This window comes from Microcaecilia unicolor, chromosome 13 (genome assembly GCF_901765095.1).
Source record: "Microcaecilia unicolor chromosome 13, aMicUni1.1, whole genome shotgun sequence".
In the NCBI taxonomy this organism is placed as follows: Eukaryota; Metazoa; Chordata; class Amphibia; order Gymnophiona; family Siphonopidae; genus Microcaecilia; species Microcaecilia unicolor.
The window spans coordinates 61,484,382-61,502,576 of NC_044043.1; the positions used below are offsets into that span (position 1 = coordinate 61,484,382).

The 18,195-nt window shown below is 41.8% G+C and overlaps 1 protein-coding gene across 1 annotated transcript in view; it reads left to right on the forward strand.

Moving 5' to 3' along the window:
- RTN4RL1 (reticulon 4 receptor like 1) overlaps window positions 1-18,195 on the forward strand; it is a 149,601-nt gene that overhangs the window by 127,565 nt on the left and 3,841 nt on the right. The gene's annotated exons all lie outside the window — the stretch shown is intronic.

Consider the following 18,195-nt stretch of genomic DNA (forward strand, 5'->3'; position numbering starts at 1 on the left):
GCAGCACTTTGGACAAATGTCTTCTCAAAATGTCCTAATCGGTATTTTGAAACCTATTTTGCAGATGTTATCTATGCAATGCATCGCGTAGTGCATCCAATCACAGGGGGCATATTGGGACGTTTCAGGGGTGGGGCTTAGGGTGTTCCTAACATTTGGTGTGTTGTATAGCCATAATTGAACCAAAAAAAAAAAAACATCTGGGATAAAACTTAAACTTTTGACCCAGACCTGTTTTTAGAATGAATAAGGCACCAAAATGTGCTTTAAATGATGAGACTTGCTCACCCAGTGGTCAATTGATCCCCCTCCCACCCCAAAAAGATATGAATAAAAATAGTACTTACCAGCCTTTATGACAGCGTCAGATGTTATAGCAAGTTCTATTAGATCAGTAAGTAGGTCCCGGGAGTAGTAGTAGGTTGGTGCAGTGTACTGTAGAGAAGGGGGACCGACTCATATCTCACTCTACAATGTCACATTTGTGGTGGAAACTGTGAGCCCTCACAACACCTACTGTACCCACACATAGGTGACCCCTTTACCCATAAGGGCTATTTAGTGGTGTATAGTTGGAGGTGGTGGGTTTTTGGGGTGGGTTTTGGAGGGCTCAGCAGAAAAGATAAGGGAGCAATAGTGATATGTGTACCTGGGAGCTTTTATATGATGTCCACAGCAATGCCCCATTGGTTTCCTGGGATGTCTATGTAGCCAGTCTAGTAAGAATGCTGGCTCCTCCTATAGCCCAATGGCTTTGATTTTGTGCATTTTGCACTTGACTTTTTTTTTTTTTTCAAAAATGAACTGAAAGATAAACGCACAGAGCACAAAACCATCTAGCATGTGACCACGTGTGCAGTTCTGGTCACCACATCTCAAAAAAGATATAGTGGAATTAGAAAAGGTACAGAGAAGGGTGATGAAAATGTAAAGGGGGATGGATATGACTTCCCTATGAGGCAAGCTGAAAACGGCTTGGGCTCTTCAGCTTGGAGAAATGACGGCTGAGGAGGGAGATATGACAGAGGTATATAAAATACTGAGTGGAGTGGAACGGTAGACGTGAATCGCTTGTTTACTCTTTCCAAAAAATACTAGGACTAGGGGGCATGCAATGAAGCTACAAAGTAGTAAATTTAAAACAAAACGAACAGACATATTTTTTCACTCAACGTGTAATTAAACTCTGGAATTCGTTGCCAGAGAATGTGGTAAAGCTGTTAGCTTAGTGGAGTTTAAAAAGTCCATAAGCCATTATAAAAATGGACTTGGGAAAACCCACTGCTTATTTCTGGGATACAATTTCAAAAAAACAATCTAGTAGAGGAAAGGTTACAATTTCAGTTATATGTGCCAGAGTATTTCTGGGATAGCAGCATAAAAATGTATGTACTGTTTGGGATCTTGTCAGGTACTTGGTGACCTGGATTGCCCACTGTTGAAAAAGGATACGGGCTTGATGGCCCTTTGGCCTGTCCCAGTATGGCAAACACTTATGTACTTATGAAAACTATATATTAAGTTCTAGTGTGGTTGTGGCAACATTACTGGCATGCTACCTATTAACACGAGTAGCACAGGATCCCTTACTGCTACTTAAATAGGTGGTGGCAAGGGCTCCCTGGGGTAAAAAAGGCCACGCAATAATGGGGGAAATCGCACGTGGCTATTTTTTTTAAAAAACAACCTGAACACAGTCATTTTCAGCCACACTAGAAGTGGCTGGAGCGGTGTGGCAAAACCCCATATGCTAATTGAAACACTGGCCACTTTCTAGTGCAGCTTAGTAAAAGGACCCCCTAAGTGCTTAGAAAATACATCTCCATATATCCCACACAAAAAAACAGAAAAACCAAAGGCGAGGCTAAGGCCACATACCTAAAATCCTGTCACACGAGAATGAATTGTTAAAGGCAGTCAAGTCAGACTACTGCGCACTAAAAACAGGAATATTGTACTGTATGAAAGACATAGCTGAGGACTGATTATGGCAGAAAACTGCTGTTCATAAAGGACATCGAAGAACATATAATTTACTGGTTACGCAAATGAAAAAAACAAATGTATATTATATAAAGAAATTGTGCGAAAAAAAAAAACACGAAAGGGAAAAAGGGCATCAGGAAAACTATCTGAAAATTGCTGGGTTGAATGAAATGCTATAACTTGAATAGTGAAACAATGTGGAAAAACTGATGCATATTAAGAGATATATAATTCTACTAGATCATAAAAAACTAAGGTGAAAATGTTTATCACAAACTGTGCAAAAATATGTTCAATTCTGCTGATGGAAACAAGCAGCATTTAAAAGCACATCGTACTCCCAATTTTGAACTATGTTTTAAAAATCCTGAGAAATACTCCAATGTACTGACTAGGGTCAAGCTGAGGTAAAAGGAGCCCTACGCCAATGGCGAGGGACGTTTTTGCCATGCACCGAGGCCCTTTATACCACAGTGAGTAAAAAGGCTGAAAAAAGAAATGGCCAAATGGCCACACTTACCATGTGGCAATGCGGGGGGGGGGGGGGGCACTTACCGCCACCCATTGAGGTGGCAGTAAGCACCCCCTTGCTAACCCAGTGGTAACCGGACAGTGCCAGTAACTGCTGTAATAGGGACCCATTTTCCGTAGCACCAGAAATGGTGCATGCTCCTGGGGTTGGAACTACCGTCGGTGCCAGCACTGGGTTGGCGATCACTCTGGATTGGCATGCAGTAAGCCCGCAGTGGGCTTACTGCCGCTTTGTAAAAGGGCCCCTGAGAGGACAATGCACAAAAGGGGAAGTCCACCATTCCTTTGATGTTTAAACACCACATGAATAATTTGATTACAGTACCACGTTAAATGTAAACATTGCTTACTAATCTGGAAGAAAAAGTAAAAACACAGCATCATTACCAGGCTCTCTCTTAAGAAATCTACTATAATAAAACTCACCCTCAACATTCTGAAGACAACGTTCTGAAGTCACTCAGTCACTCCCTGAAGGGTTCGTCAGTTCATGGTGGTGAAGCCACAACAATGACCATGTCTCTCTGCCCCGCCCTCGCATGACGGACCAATCAGAATAAAACATCCTCAACGTTCTGAAACACAAAGAACTATCACAAAACCGTTCCAGGGCAACGCTAGGCGACGTAAGACGACCTATCAGAGGAAACTATGTGGCAATAAGGGAGGAAGCATTCACCAGCAGAACGGCTCATTATCTGTGCAGCACGGAAGCACAGAACCACCGCTGGAACGAGAGAAGAATATTCCTGCTGTGGGTATGTGCAAAAATAGACCGGGGGGGGGGGGGGGGGGAAATTTTTAAATGCCTAATGCCGGTAATGAAGAGTGCCGGAGGGCCTATAGCACAGACTATTTTTGGGTTCGCTTGACGTGGAGTCGGTGGAGCCGGAGAACAGCGTGCCCTCAACATCTGGGACGTGGGCGAACAGGAGAAGCTGCGGCCCAGCTGGAAGGATTACCCGCAACCCAGCCAGCAGCAAACAGCGACCAAGGAAGGGGGAGGAGTAAGGAAACACGCGAAGCATGTTTCCCTACTCCTTCCCTGCCTAGGAATCGCTGAAGACTGGCTGCCAAACTAACGAAACAACCGCACACCGACGCACCACCTCCATCATTCGAAAGGCATCCACTCTTTCTTCAACAGAAATGCAAACTAATAATACAAAACAACAAGAATACCCGGTTTCTCACGCGGCTGCAGGTAACTCCCCACCCCCTTCCTCTTCCCCTTTTGCTGAAGCGGCCAAGGACGTGCCCAACCATCCCCAGCCTCAGGCAAGCCGTCTCCCACTTCGGGGATTCGCCGAGCTCCCGGAAAAAGACGGCGCTGCTTCCCGCAGCGCATAAATGTTCCAGCAATCCCCTGCAGCCGGCCTGAATTGGACCGAACATACCGGATCACCCCCCGATGGCCCGAGACCGTGCTCCTCTCCCTTCCGCTAACTTAAAACAACCATCCCCGTCCTCAGGCCAGCCATCTCCCACCTCCAGAATGCCCAGAACCCCAGCCCAATGGAAAAAGACGGCGCTGCTTCCCACAGCATATTTCTCTTCCAGCGTTCCCCTACAGCAGCCCAAACAGTGCCAAAATATGTCCTGAGTTCCCACTGGTCGAAAAGGTTTCAATAACAAGCAATTCACTGTGCGTTTTCTGCAAGCAGTCAATTCGACACACAGAACACAATGCTAGAATGGAAAAATGAACTCCAAAGTGGTTCAACTACTAATTTCAAAACAGTGCACAATAAAAATATATTAAAAATGAACTCAAAGTGGATAAGCTTATAAGACCGCAAATTTAAAGGAACCATGCACAGTGAAAATATCAAAAACAATCAGTCCAAGCATAATTTGGTGTTCACCCGTAAAGTGAAAATCAACATAAAATTGATAAAGGCAGCCCAGTGCTACAATATCTGTGTCAAAACTGATTTGCTTACTTTATTTATTTTTTGTCTATTAGATTGTAAGCTCTTTGAGCAGGGACTGTCTTTCTTCTATGTTTGTGCAGCGCTGCGTATGCCTTGTAGCGCTATAGAAATGCTAAATAGTAGTAGTAGTAAGTGTGGGGAAGGACATAAAAAAAGTGAAATTAAATTACAAAACAAGAAACTGATGAAGCTGTGTCAAATGGAGTGTGTTGTGATAAAATAAAACAGAAAAATGAATTCAGTAAAATATAAAAGTGCTCATGTGTGATGTTAGGGTAAGATCACAAATTCAATTAAAGCAACTTATAAAACATGATAAGTGAACTGGCCAACTTTCATCCATGTGGGGGATAGAGAAAACCAAAATGGAGGGGAGGAAAAGGGAAAGAAAGGAGTGTGTACCTGGCGGTAATTGGGTAGTGCCACGTGCTGCCCCAGTTAGCAGTGGGTTAGCATAGGAGCCCTTAGCACCACCTCAGTGGGTGCACGGCATTTCCTGATGAAAAGAAAGACCTACCCTTTTACCTGCTGCAGTAACAGGGTGCTTCGGCGCGCATCAAAAGCATAGCCCCCTTTTGCCACAGCTTGGTAAAAGGGGCCTGAAAGGTCTTTTTCATCCAATGTTGTACCAAAGGTGCACTGGTAAATTGTCTATTAATGCAACTTTTATGTTCAATAATCTAAGTTTTAACCATGTGTTTTCTTTTGCCTATATATAGCAGATTGCAGGGACAAAGAACCACATAGATAACCTGTGAGGTATTACAGTCAGAGGAATGACAAAGCTTTAAGACTCTTTTGGTTTGTGGATCTTTAAAGACAGCATCAAAGAGTTTTGACACACAGTGGCACAGAACGGGATCAATAATCCTCTGAATCTCTGCTAGGGCCCATATCAGCCCTCTTCTGAAGTCTCTTCACTGGCTCCCTGTCCGTTTCCGTATACAGTTCAAGCTCCTCTTATTAACCTATAAGTGCATTCACTCTGCTGCCCCTCACTACCTCTCCACCCTCATCTCTCCCTACATTCCCTCCCAGGATCTCCGTTCACTAGGCAAATCTCTCCTAATTGTACCCTTCTCCTCCATCGTCAACTCCAGGCTCCGTTTCTTTTATCTTGCCGCACCTTATGCCTGGAATAGAATCCCTGAGCCATTACGTCAAGCTCCATCCCTGGCCACCTTCAAATCTGGGCTAAAGTCCTACCTGTTTGATGCTGCTTTTAATTCCTATTTTGTCACCTGCTCGTAACCTTCACCTTGTCTTCCTCTCTTCAGTTGTCCCTTTCCCCCTTATGCCCTATCTGTCTGTCCTACCTTATCCCTTATTTGTCCTGTCTGTCTGTCTGATTCAGATTGTAAGCTCTTTTGAGCAGGGACTGTCTTTCTTCATGTTAAACTTGTGAAGCGCTGCATATGACTGGTAGTGCTATACAAATGATTTATAGTAGTAGTAGTAGGACTGAGGAGACTAATTTCTCTTTTAAATTCTTACTTCTGGAATATGCTGTCATTGGTCTTTTATGTCTAAAACAATTGTGGATCTCTAAAATATGCCAATGCCTCATAATACTTTTTCAGATTTCTTGCACCAAATATGAATATCTGAGAGTGCAAACAATGTCTTTTGCTTCTTTCAGCTAACAAAACCTCACGATTCATTGCTCTAGCTTTAAAGACACTTTCTTGTATGCATTTTGTGGGATAGCCTCTGTTCTCCAACCTTTTTGACATTACAGATGCCTTCCTCTCAAAAGCATCAAAATCAGAACATAAACGTTTAAGCCTCAAAAATTGAAAATAAGGTAAGTTTTGCTTGAGACATAATGTAAATATTTATTTTTATCCATTACTTTTTTATACACAAGCCATATTCAGTTTTCTTAATTAAAATGTCCAAAAAGTGTATTTCATTAAAATCTTAATGTATTTTAAACTTCAAATTCACATCTCTAGTATTTAACCATTGAAACAAATGAGTTACTCTATTGACATCACCTCTCCATAAGATAAAATATCATCAATATATCTTCTGTAAAATCTAATCTCTTCTTTGAAAGGACATTCTTTCAAAAAAAAAAAAGCTCTTTGAAGTTTGTCACATACAGATTTGTAATATCGGGTGCTATGGGTGCACCCACTGCTGTGCCTTTTATCTGTTGAAAGAACGTTCTCCGAAAACAAAAATAATTCTTAGTTAGAGCAATGGTGGCCAATACTAAGATGAAGTGATTGGGAACTCTATGGTGGGATTCCCACTGTCTTAATGTTTTCTCTGTAATAGGTAAGGCCTCTCTACATGTGTATGTTGGTAAAAAGCGACTCTATATCTAAGGTGACAAGATAAATATTAGATAAGTCACCATCAAATGACTGTAAGAGGTTCAACATATGTGTTGAATCTCTTACCTATGAAGCGATCTTAGGGACAAAAGGTCTGAGAAAAAAATTGACAAAAGAAGACAATTGTTCTAGCACTGACCCATTAGCTGAAATAATCGGTCTTCCAGGTGGGTTGGTTACTGATTTGTGAATCTTTGGTAATACATAAATAGTGGGAATTACCAGATGTTCAGTGATTAGATATGACTTCTCTTTTGGTATAACATACCCTGCCATAGAGGCAAAGATGACATTATCTAATTTCTCTTTTCAATTCTTCTGTAGGGTCTTTCTCTAAAATTACGTGATATTGATTGTCAAAAATCTGTCTTTCTATTTCTTTGACATACATAGACCTATCCATAACCACAAAACCTCTGCCTTTGTCTGCTAGTTTAATTATCTCGTGATTTTGAGATGTTGTTGATGGCTAATTTTTCTTCTTTCTTAAGATTGAAATAAATCTTTGTTTTAATCATTTCCAATCTCTTAGTGTCTTGAAGAATACACTGATTGAAAGGAAAGATTAGAGGGTCCATTGGGCCTGGGGGGAGGGGGGGGGGACATTTAGAGTCTCTTTTGACAACTGATTGATCTAAGGGCTATTTTTGTCCTGGAAAAAATGGGTAATCAGCAATTTCCTGATGAATCAAATATATCAATTCTTGTTTAGAAGCGATCATATCTATCTGTAGGAACATAAGATAAACCTTTTTTTTAAACTTGTAATTCTTTTTCAGATAGCTCGTACCCTAACAAATTGAATACAGGAATGTCTACTTCCATGCATTCCTGAGATAATACCCTCTGCCCCGACCTTTGCCTCTCATGAGATGACCCTCTCTTTGATTGTAAGAGCTTGTGCTGTACAGCCACTTCCTTGGTTCGTCCCACTCTCATATCTTGTCTAAAATACTTTTGAGGGATCAGGAATGGGAGAAGGTCTGGGACTGCTAATGGTGAAGCAAATAAGTCCTCTGAATTACTACGGATTCTTTCTTCCTCTTTTTTTCTGTACCCTATCTCTAGGCTGATTGCCTTTGGTAACCCTAAGGTAGATGGTCTTTTCATGGTGCTGGAGAGGTGCTATTTTGTCCTCTTTGCAAAATTTATCTTAAACAGCTTGTTGTATTAATTTGTTTCACTTTTGAACATTTATATATTTTAATTTACTTCGTCCCTTCTAAATTTTGTCCCTCTTAATTTTCCTAATGTCATTCCTAAAATCATCCGTATAATTATTCAGCTATTGAAATATGTTAGCAAAATCACTATCACATTCCTTGAGTACATTAAGTTTCTCATCCAATTCTACCTTTAGTGTATCACACTTGTTTTTTGAAGTCTCTGCTATCAGGATCATCAGGTCCAAAGAACATTTATTAAGAATGGAACGCCACTGATCTAAAAACTCTTTTTTTATATAAAACATCTTGGGTTCTTTGTAATTCTTAAGCCTCTTGGGATCATTTTTGCTTGGCAGTAGACTATCATGGTCATATAGGACTAGATTCTATATATCGCGCTGAGCTTCCACACAGAAATCAAAGCATATCTATAAAGTTATGCTTTAATTTAGGCATACTTTATAGAATACGCTGAGCGTGGTCCACATGACTAAGGGGGTCTTTTTACTAAAGATTAGCTCAAGTTATCTGCAGCAGAGCCCATTTTATTCCTATGGGCCCTGCTGCAGATAACGCGAGGTTAATCTTTAGTAAAAGACCCCCTAAATTTAGTCCCAGTCAATTACGCCAACTAAACCTGGTATAAATTCCAACACCTAAATTAGGTGTGGAGCGGGTGCATTCTATAACAACGTGCAGATTTAGAAACGCCCCACAACCACCCATCTATGCCATAACCATGCCAATTTTACACACACCATATTACAGAAACACTTAGCAAATAGTGCATGTAAATTCTAATTAATGGCAATTAGTTCCGATAATTGCTTGTTAGCATCCAATTATCAGCACTGATTAGCTTGTTAACTAATTTAAGTTATGTGCATTGTTATGGAATATGATTCGATTTTCTGTGTGGAAACCTCGGCGTGATATATAGAATCCCGGGGATAATGCAGTTCATTGCATGCAATATTCTTTTTAAGAGAAATCACTTCCAGCCATTTCTCTGTTGAGGTCTCTTGTGGCGATTCTTCCTCCTCAGAAATGTAGGATTTTGTAAGAGTCTCTGAAACTGATCCTACAATGCCAATATAGTGCACATTTAAATACCTTACTAGATGGCCAAGGGGACCAGCTGAAGTGGAACCCACAGACGCATCAGAGTAACAGGAGTTTAAATAGATGATAAGGGTAACTAATTTGAGGAAAAATTGCTAGAGATGGGCAGCCCAAAAATGTGATATCAGTGTTATGCTTATTAATCGCTATATCCCCTGATTAAGGGTTCATTGTAATTTACAATAAAAATGTATCAATAAACAAAATACAGATACAATTTCATAAAAAATAATACACTTGCTAAAAGATAAGTTTTACATTTTTCCTAAAACTTAATAATTCAATTCTAATCTGACATCAATTGGAAGAGAATTCCATAAGGGTACAAATACAACTCAAAAATAGTATTAAAATATTTGAGAAAAATGAATCTTACAGAAGTACACAGGACAAGAAGTAACAGCTTGATCAATCTTGAAGAAGAGTCAATTAGAGATGTAGAGATGAATTAATCAGAAAATAAGGTGCCCAGGCCATGAATTACTTGATATAAAATACAAATGTTCATTTTGTTTAGTTTCCTATGTTTTGCAGAAGTGTTCATTTTGTTTTGGTTTTGGTTAGTCTTATTTTCTTTTTGGGGAGCAAGGTCGTTAAGAAATACCCAGTGACCCTGAATGTAACTCACCTTGAGCTACTACTGAAAATGTGTGAGCAAAATCCAAAGAAAGAAGCATGCGCCCTCTTCGAAATAGTAATCCTAATAGTAATCGAAATAGTGCGCATTATTGCAATAGGAAATGATTCGGGAGGGACAGGCTACCCTGGCTATAGAAGAGCGGCTAAGGGGAGACATGATAGAGTATATAAAATAATGAGTGGAGTGGAACAGGTGGATGTGAAGCGTCTGTTCACGCTTTCCAAAAATACTAGGACTAGGGGGCGTTGCGATTGAACCTACAGTGTAGTAATTTAAAACAAATTGGAGAAAATCTTTCTTCACCCAATGCATAATTATACTCTGGAATTCGTTGCCAGAGACGTGGTGAAGGCAGTTAGCTTAGCAGAGTTTAAAAAGGGGTTAGACGGTTTCCTAAAGGACAAGTCCATAAACTGCTACTAAATGGACTTGGGAAAAAATCCACAATTCCAGGAATAACCATCTATAGAATTGTTGTACGTTGGGAAGCTCGCCAGGTGCCCTTGGCATGGATTGGCCGCTGTCGTGGATAGGATGCTTGGGCTCGATGGACTCTTGGTCTTTTCCCAGTGTGGCATGTACTTATGACACTGGAATTTATATTTGGGTCCAGGTCATGACGACTAAACTGAGGGGCTATTGGCAAATTATTCCATGCTCTCCACTGCATTAATTAACTCAGGCAAAAAGAGTAGGGGGGTGGACCATGGTTTGCAAACAGAAAGAGAAGATGCATTATTAGTGTTGCACTCCTCTCTGATGGACTTTATAATGACAATGAAAGTAATACTGTTTTTAACTACTGCATTTGCTGAGGATTAAAGAGTTTTTGAATTGACACTTACTAATAATGCCTCTTCCCCTTTCTGGAAATTGTGGTTGATCCCTACATTTTATGCCTGTTTTGCTTGTCTTCCCTATGGTGACCATGGTTGCCAGATGGGCAGTTTTTCTCGCCCAATTGGGCGGTTTTCCGCGACCCACTGCGGGAAATTTCTGACCGCTGCGGTTGCGGTTTTTGGGCTATTTTTTTTTTGATGGGCGTTTTTTTCCTCCGTCGGTTGCGGTTTTCGGGGGGCGTAGTTAGTGACGTCGGAGGTGTAGTTAGTGACATCGGGGGCGGGGCTGGTGACGGGGGCGGGGCTGGTGACAGCAGGGGTGGAGCTGATGATGCCAGGGCAGGTTGATGACGGCGGGGGTGGAGCTGATGACGGCGGGGGGCGGGGGTCAATGACGGCGGGGGCGGGGTTGATGACGGCAGGGGCAGGGATGGAACTTTTTGGGCGGGTTTGGGGACTGGGTAATCGGCAACACTGATGGTGACTCATCTCCTTTTGCTTGTGTTTGATTAATTAACTCAGTCCAGGTCAGAACTGGAGGTTCAAAGCTTACTTAAAAATAGTCTCTAAGTAAAAGGGACAAAATCACAACAACTTGAAAATAACAGAAGGCACTCACAATCCCTTAAATCTCCCAGGAATCTCCAGATCCCAAGGATTCACCTTTCACTCTTTTCTCTACTACACCTGCAGAACTGGATTGAACTAGGACGTCATTACAGATGCAGTCTCTGTAGCTGGTTGGCCCTCCTTGTTCAGATCCAAAGGCTATATCCTCTTTCTTTTCCAGGAACAGATCTCTCTGGTGCTCATTTGTTCTCTGAAACTGCCTAACTCTATCTCTTCTCCTGATGTTTTTAGCCAGAGCGTAATTTCAGGGAAGTGCAGAAGCCTAGACACCCCCTCACTTCTCACTACTCTGTCTTCTGATGCAAAGGCTTGATCCCCTTACATTTTTAGTACGAAGGCTGGGGAATCAAATACCAAGGCATAGAATCAAATGGGCTGGGGTTTATACCAATCCCAGTTTCCCTCCAAAAGGAGTCTTTATCCTTCATTACTTCGCTGGTCTGGAGAGCCTTCCCATTGTTCTGGAATTGCAAGGGTGTTCACAAGTCAAAATACAGGACCCTACTAGACCACTAGAGGTCTCTGCCATCCACCTAAGACCAAACCTTAAAGGTTTCTACATCTGCAAATGCAAACTTTTTTTTTGTTTTAGTTGTTTTTGGTTTATTTCTTTGTTTCGTACATTTTGATGTCTATGTAAAGTTTAATGAAGAAGTTTTTATAGAAATGTGTGTTGTGTTCCATGATGTTCCATGATGCACTGCCAAGATTGTGTTTAGATAAAGGGAGGAAAATAGCAGACCAGATGTTCAAAAGGACTTATCCATATAGCAGCTGACTCTACAGGTAAGCGCACTGTCTGAATTTTCAGCAGCACTGAATAAATAATGCCACTGAAAATTCTTGCAGGCTTTACTGGCACCACAATATTTATGTTTGTTTATTCCACACTTAATACACTGCCTTTCTGTAATACAGTCAAACGGTTTACATATATTATTTTTGCAGGTACTTTTCTGACTCAACTAGGCTCACAATCTAAGGTTATTTGTACCTGTGGCAAATGGAGGGTTAAGTGACTTGCCCAGGGTCAGAATGAGCTGCAGTGCGATTTGAACCCAGTTCCCCAGGACCTCAACCCACTGCGCTAACCATACCGAAATTGGGCAATTCCATAAACTGGGCAGCCACCTTTACATATATCTCCAAATATCTGCTTAGTTTACATATGGGCCCTTTTACTAAACCTGCAGTAGGCCTAATGCGGGCCTACTGTGCGGCAAAGGACACTACTACAGGATGCGCTGAGGCGTTGCAAGGGGGTGTATATATGAACGGAGCTAGTAGTGGGATATAGGTAGGGTTCCCCATTACTTCCCAAGTTAATAGTTAAGCTCTGTAGTTGGCCTTTATTTAAATTGTCAGCCACAGTACTTACATATTTTACATTCTCTTTATCAAGAAAATGATACCATACATACAGTTAAACAGCATCATAATAAACATTGTCATAACTCCCCCCTTCACCGTAGACTGCCCCAGGACAACAGATAATTTTATATATCTTATATACACAGTTCTGCATTGACTACACTTGGATTCTTATGACCCAAGACAAACAATGCTAATACTAATCCCTTAAAACTTCCCCCCTCCATAATGAAACACCGCTCCTACCCTTACCCTGCCCATCTCCAAATACCACTGGAAAGAACTAAGGGTCACTGGATAGATCAATCTATCCACTAGGTTCTCCCCTCCCCAATCTATTAAGTACGGAACCACACCCTGGGGGCAAGTGACTCCTATATCATTTTTAAAAAATGTTCTGCCCTTTAAGAATGTGTTTCACACCATTTAGTTCCAATAACCATTAATGCATAACATTTTTATTTTTCCAATATCAAAAGGATGGAGGTTCATCCTTTAGCCAATGATTAAAAAACGTTTCTTCCCTACTATGGCAGCTTTACATAAAAAAAGTTTTACAGCTCTGTCCCTGGACCCCAAAAGCATCTGTTATATTTAACAGGAATCCTAATGGTGTACTAATATTGTTTGACCCAATAATTGCTTGAGATATCTAATAACTTCTCCCCAATGATCTTCAATTTTACTACACCACTAAAAGACGTGGACAAAAGTATTGTCTGCGACCTGGCACTTGAGCAGACTGAGGTAATCACACTCCCGTCTATGGGCTCTCTCTGGGAAAAGTATGTTCTGTGAAGTATCTGAATTGACAGCACCAGGTACTAATTTTGGTATCTCAGTAATTAGAGTTTTACATAAGCGGATGAAGCTGAAATCCAGATCTTTACCCCATCTCTTCAGGAGTAATTTATAGTGTCTAGCTAGGAATATATTATATAGAGTCTTATGAAGTCTTGTTATTGATGTGTTCCCTAAGGCTTCCAAAAAGGCTCACACTTTGGGCCCTTTTTACAAACATAGTAACACAGTAGATGGCGCAGATAAAGACCAGTAAGGTCCATCCAGTCTGCCCAATAAGAAACTCATTACATATGGTATGAAGTGATACATCATATATATACCTGGATCTTGATTTATCCTTGCCTTTTTAGGAATAAATCAAGATTGGGTATACATATGATGTATCACTTCATGAGATTAAGTGGCGGTAAGCCCAATGCAGGCTTAATGCACACTAAACTGAATGACCGCTGGGGCAACGTGGCTGCCGGCGGTAGTTCTAGGTTGAGCAGGCACCAATTTCAGCCTAGCATGGTAGTTTTACATATGGGAATCACTTAGCGCTGCCCGGTTATTGCTGGGTTACCGTGGGAGCCCTTACGCCACCTCAATGAGTGGCGGTAAGTGTTCCCTGCCACATGGCCATGCGGTAAGAGTTATCTACTGCATGGCCATTTGGGGGGAGATTTTTACCCACTGCGGTAAAAAGGGCCCTGGCATGTGGGAAAAACGGCCCCCGCCACTACAACAGGGCCTTCTTTCTTGTAGCTTAGTTTCAAAATCAATATGCATTGTTATAAAATATGGACCAGTGCGTGTAAATCTATGCGCAGATTTACACCAGCTTTTTGTTGGCATAAATGGATGCCCGTAGATTCATCACATTAACTACACCTAAGTGTATTGTAAATACTATGCATAGATTTACACACGGTATTTAGAATACGCTTAGGCATAATTGCTTAGCGCATGTTAATTTTAGGCACCATATATAGAATTGAGCCCTATATGTAGGTACTATGTCCCTAGAAGGCTCACAATCTAAGTTTTTGTACCTTGGTGCAAATCCTGATACCTAAATTAAGCATGGACCGGGTGTATTCTATAACAACGCGCAGAGATTTGAGAAATGCCCATTCCATGCCCCCTTTTCAACTATGCAACTTAGAATTTACATGCATCACGTTGCAGAATTTGCTTAGATAGTTCTGCATGCAAATTCTAATTAATGCCAATTAGTGTCAATAATTGTTCAGTGGCATTATCAGCACTGATTGGCTTGTTAACTAAGTTGTGCGCACAAATCCAGAATATGACCAGATTTTGCTCACACAACATAAGTCGTGCTATATGGAATCTGGGGCTAGTGCATGAAAAATAGGCTACCGCAAATGCATTAAAGCATTTTGCAGTACTTTGCATGTTACAACATGCTAACTCACATGTTAGCTATTTTAAAAAAATATTTGGGAGGGGGTGTATCATGGGTGAAGAATGAACACAGAACTGTTAACCAGCTAGCACTTTCGCATTAGTGCATGCTAAATGGCTAATGCTGGGTTTTAACATGGGAGCCCTTAGCACCTCCTAAATGGGAAGAGGTCAATGCACACTAATGTGAATATTAGCAAATGACCTGAATTTTCTTAAATGGTGCTGTGTTGAATTTGGACTTAGCATATGGGAAAGTCATGTATAAAAAACACTAAGCCCAAAATCTAACACCCTTAGTAAAAGGGCCCCTTAATGGTGATAGCTCTGTTTAACGTGATTTGGATTAGAGTATTTTGTATATTATGTGTTATGTTAATTTGAGTACTATTAAATGTAATGTTTTTCTGGCTTGTAAACCATCTAGAGGTCATGGTCATGATGGTATATAAAACTTGTATTATGATTATTATTATTATTATTATTATTATTAATAAGGTAAGTGTAACACATGCATGTGTCTACACACAACTTAGGAATTCTTTCATAAAATTAGGGACCCTTCTACTAAGCCCAACACACACCAATTTGGAACTACTGTCCACCTATCGTGTGGCCTGGGCGGTAATTTAATTTTGTACGTGCATCAGGGGCGTAGCCAGACTTTGACGGGAGGGGGGTCCAGAGCCTGAGGTGAGGGGGCACATTTTAGCCCCCCCACCTGGTGCTGCCGACCCCTCCCGCCATTACTGACCCACCACCGCGACCCCCCCGCCATTGCCGACCCCCCCCCCACCGCCAACTTTGATGACCCCTGCTGATGACCCTCTCAACCCTCCCCTCCCGCCACCAACCCTTCCCTGCCGTCACCTACCTTTGCTGGCGGGGGACCCCAATCCCCGCCAGCCGAGGTCCTCTTCCTGCGAAGGATTTGTTCTGTTTCTGATGTCCTGCATGTTGTACGTGCAGGACGTCAGACTCACAGAAACAGAATGAAGCCTGGCTGATCTGCAAGGCTTCATTCTGTTTCTGTGAGTCTGACGTCCTGCACGTCAGAAACAGAAAGAAGCCTTCGCGGGAAGAAGAGGACCTCCTCGGCTGGCGGGGATTGGGGTCCCCTGCCAGCAAAGGTAGCCCATGGCGATGGCGGGGGAGGGTTGGCGGCAGGAGGGGGGGTCGAGAGGGTCGTCTGCAGGGGGGTCCAGGGCCAAATCTATGGGGGCCCAGGCCCCCCTGGCCCCAAGTAGCTACGCCACTGACATGTGTCCAGTAGGTGTGCCGGAAATTGTACACATGCTGTCAATTACTGCCTGGTTAATGTGTGAGACCTTACCGCTAAGTCAACGGGTGGCGGTAAGATCTCAGGCCCAAAATGGACGCGTGCCAATTTTCATTTTGCCACCCGTCCTTTTTTGGCCAAACAAAAGGCCTTTTTTGCAGGCGCACTGAAAAATGAACCTGCGCGCATCCAATACATGCATCTACACCAGCGCAGGCCACTTTTCAGTGCACCTTAGTAAAAGGACCTCTTAGTATCTTATACAGCAAGTCATGCAAGGTTTTGATGAATCTCTTTTTGAGTGCATAAGTAATGGATTGACTGAAAGCAAGGTAAGAAGTGTCCACAATAGGCACTTCATTTGGGTTTATCCACTGAATACAGGTGGTAGTTACAGGGCTGAATCAGTTATCACAGGGTGAGAACAGACAGGGCAGGGCTCCACTGTACAGATGTGCCAGACCCTGCTGCTGGGAACAATTGAAGGGATAGTAGAATTCCACACTGCTGCTGAATGAAGGGCAGAGCGGTGGAAACACTTGAAAATAAAGTGCTCTATCATTACTAATTCATTTGGCTTTTGTTTCCATCAGCATGAGCTCATTCAGTATTAGCAGATGTAATCCGATTAATATAGCGAAGAAATGTAAATTAGAAAAGAGGTTATACCCCTCTTCTTATTTCAGAACTCTACTTGCCAGAGCCTCTCCTCTTAGAACAAAAAGCAGCTTAAACATGTGAAGCCTAAATAGACGCAGTGTGTTTTTTCTAGCAAAAAAAGGTGTCTGTACTCAAATGCCAGGCCATCTTTCAGGGGTGGGGTGATCACAGAGGGACCAGCTCTACAATAGCCAGCTCCCTGCAACCAATCACAGAATCTATGAAAAGGCAGAATTGGTGTTCACTATGGATCAATTTTAGAAGGCAATGGAAAAGGTGCCTGTACACAGAACCCCTGAATACCCCCTGGAAAAAAAGCCCTGAATAGGTGCAATGTTGTTTTTCTAAATTGATGGTAGATCATTCACAGGGAGGCACTTGCAGTAGAGGGACTGCTGTGCTATACCTGTTAATTTAATCCTCCTTTGTTTTTAACAGATCAAGGATCAGATTTAAGTTTTGGGCAAAAGTAGTACAGAGTCTGCCTGTCAGCATGCCATCTGTGAGTGTACAATAAACTTGTTCATTGACCAACCACCTGTCAGCATGCCATCTGTGAGTGTACAATAAACTTGTTCATCAACCAACCGCCTGTCAGCATGCCACCCATCAGTCATTCATTGGCATGCTACTCATCTGCATGCTGTCAACTGCTTGTCAATGTGCCACCTGTCCATCAGTGTAAAGCAGCATGATGTCAGCACATCACCCATCTATTGGTATGCTGTTTATTAGCGTGAGTTCCAAAGACAACAAAGGTGGTCCAGGAAAGGAGGACTGAAGAAGGACCTGACTTGGCCAAGTTTTGGTGATAGCCTTCATCAGAGGTAATCAGATTCTTCAATAGAAAATGGTCATCGGATTCTTCAATATAAAATAAAATGGACACAAGATTGGACACTATCTTCTTTCAACACAGTGATGCTCCTTCATAAAGCCGTAGCTTCTTGAGGCTGTTATTTCAATATAGAAGGTGCGTTGTTGAACTGACAGGAAATTGTGTCCAATCTTGTGTCCATTTTATGTTGAAGAATCTGATAACCTCGGATGAAGGTTATCGTCGAAACTTGGTTGTTCCTCTTTTCCTGGACCACTGTTGCTGTCTTTCAGGCTCTTACTGTTTCTGCAGAGGCTCTTCACCTGTCTTTTTGATCTATCTATTAGCATGCCACCCATCAATCTGTGCCAACATGAATTCCCCCATCCGTCAGTGTACCCATGAGCTTGGTGTACTACTGGTTAATGTGACTCCCCAGTTTTGAAATAATTGCATTTTTTACACAAGGATTTGATTTCTTGCAACTTCTGGAAGGGAAAATTGTACTGAAAAAGCATGCAAACAAAACAGCATCTTTCAAGTAAACGTCTCCCAGGGTTTCTACTTTGTCTTTCCTACAAATATATTTCCATCCAGAAGATGAAGGAAATTACATCTTTGACTAAAAATGAACTATTTCAAAATTGAACAAAAAACAGCTTCC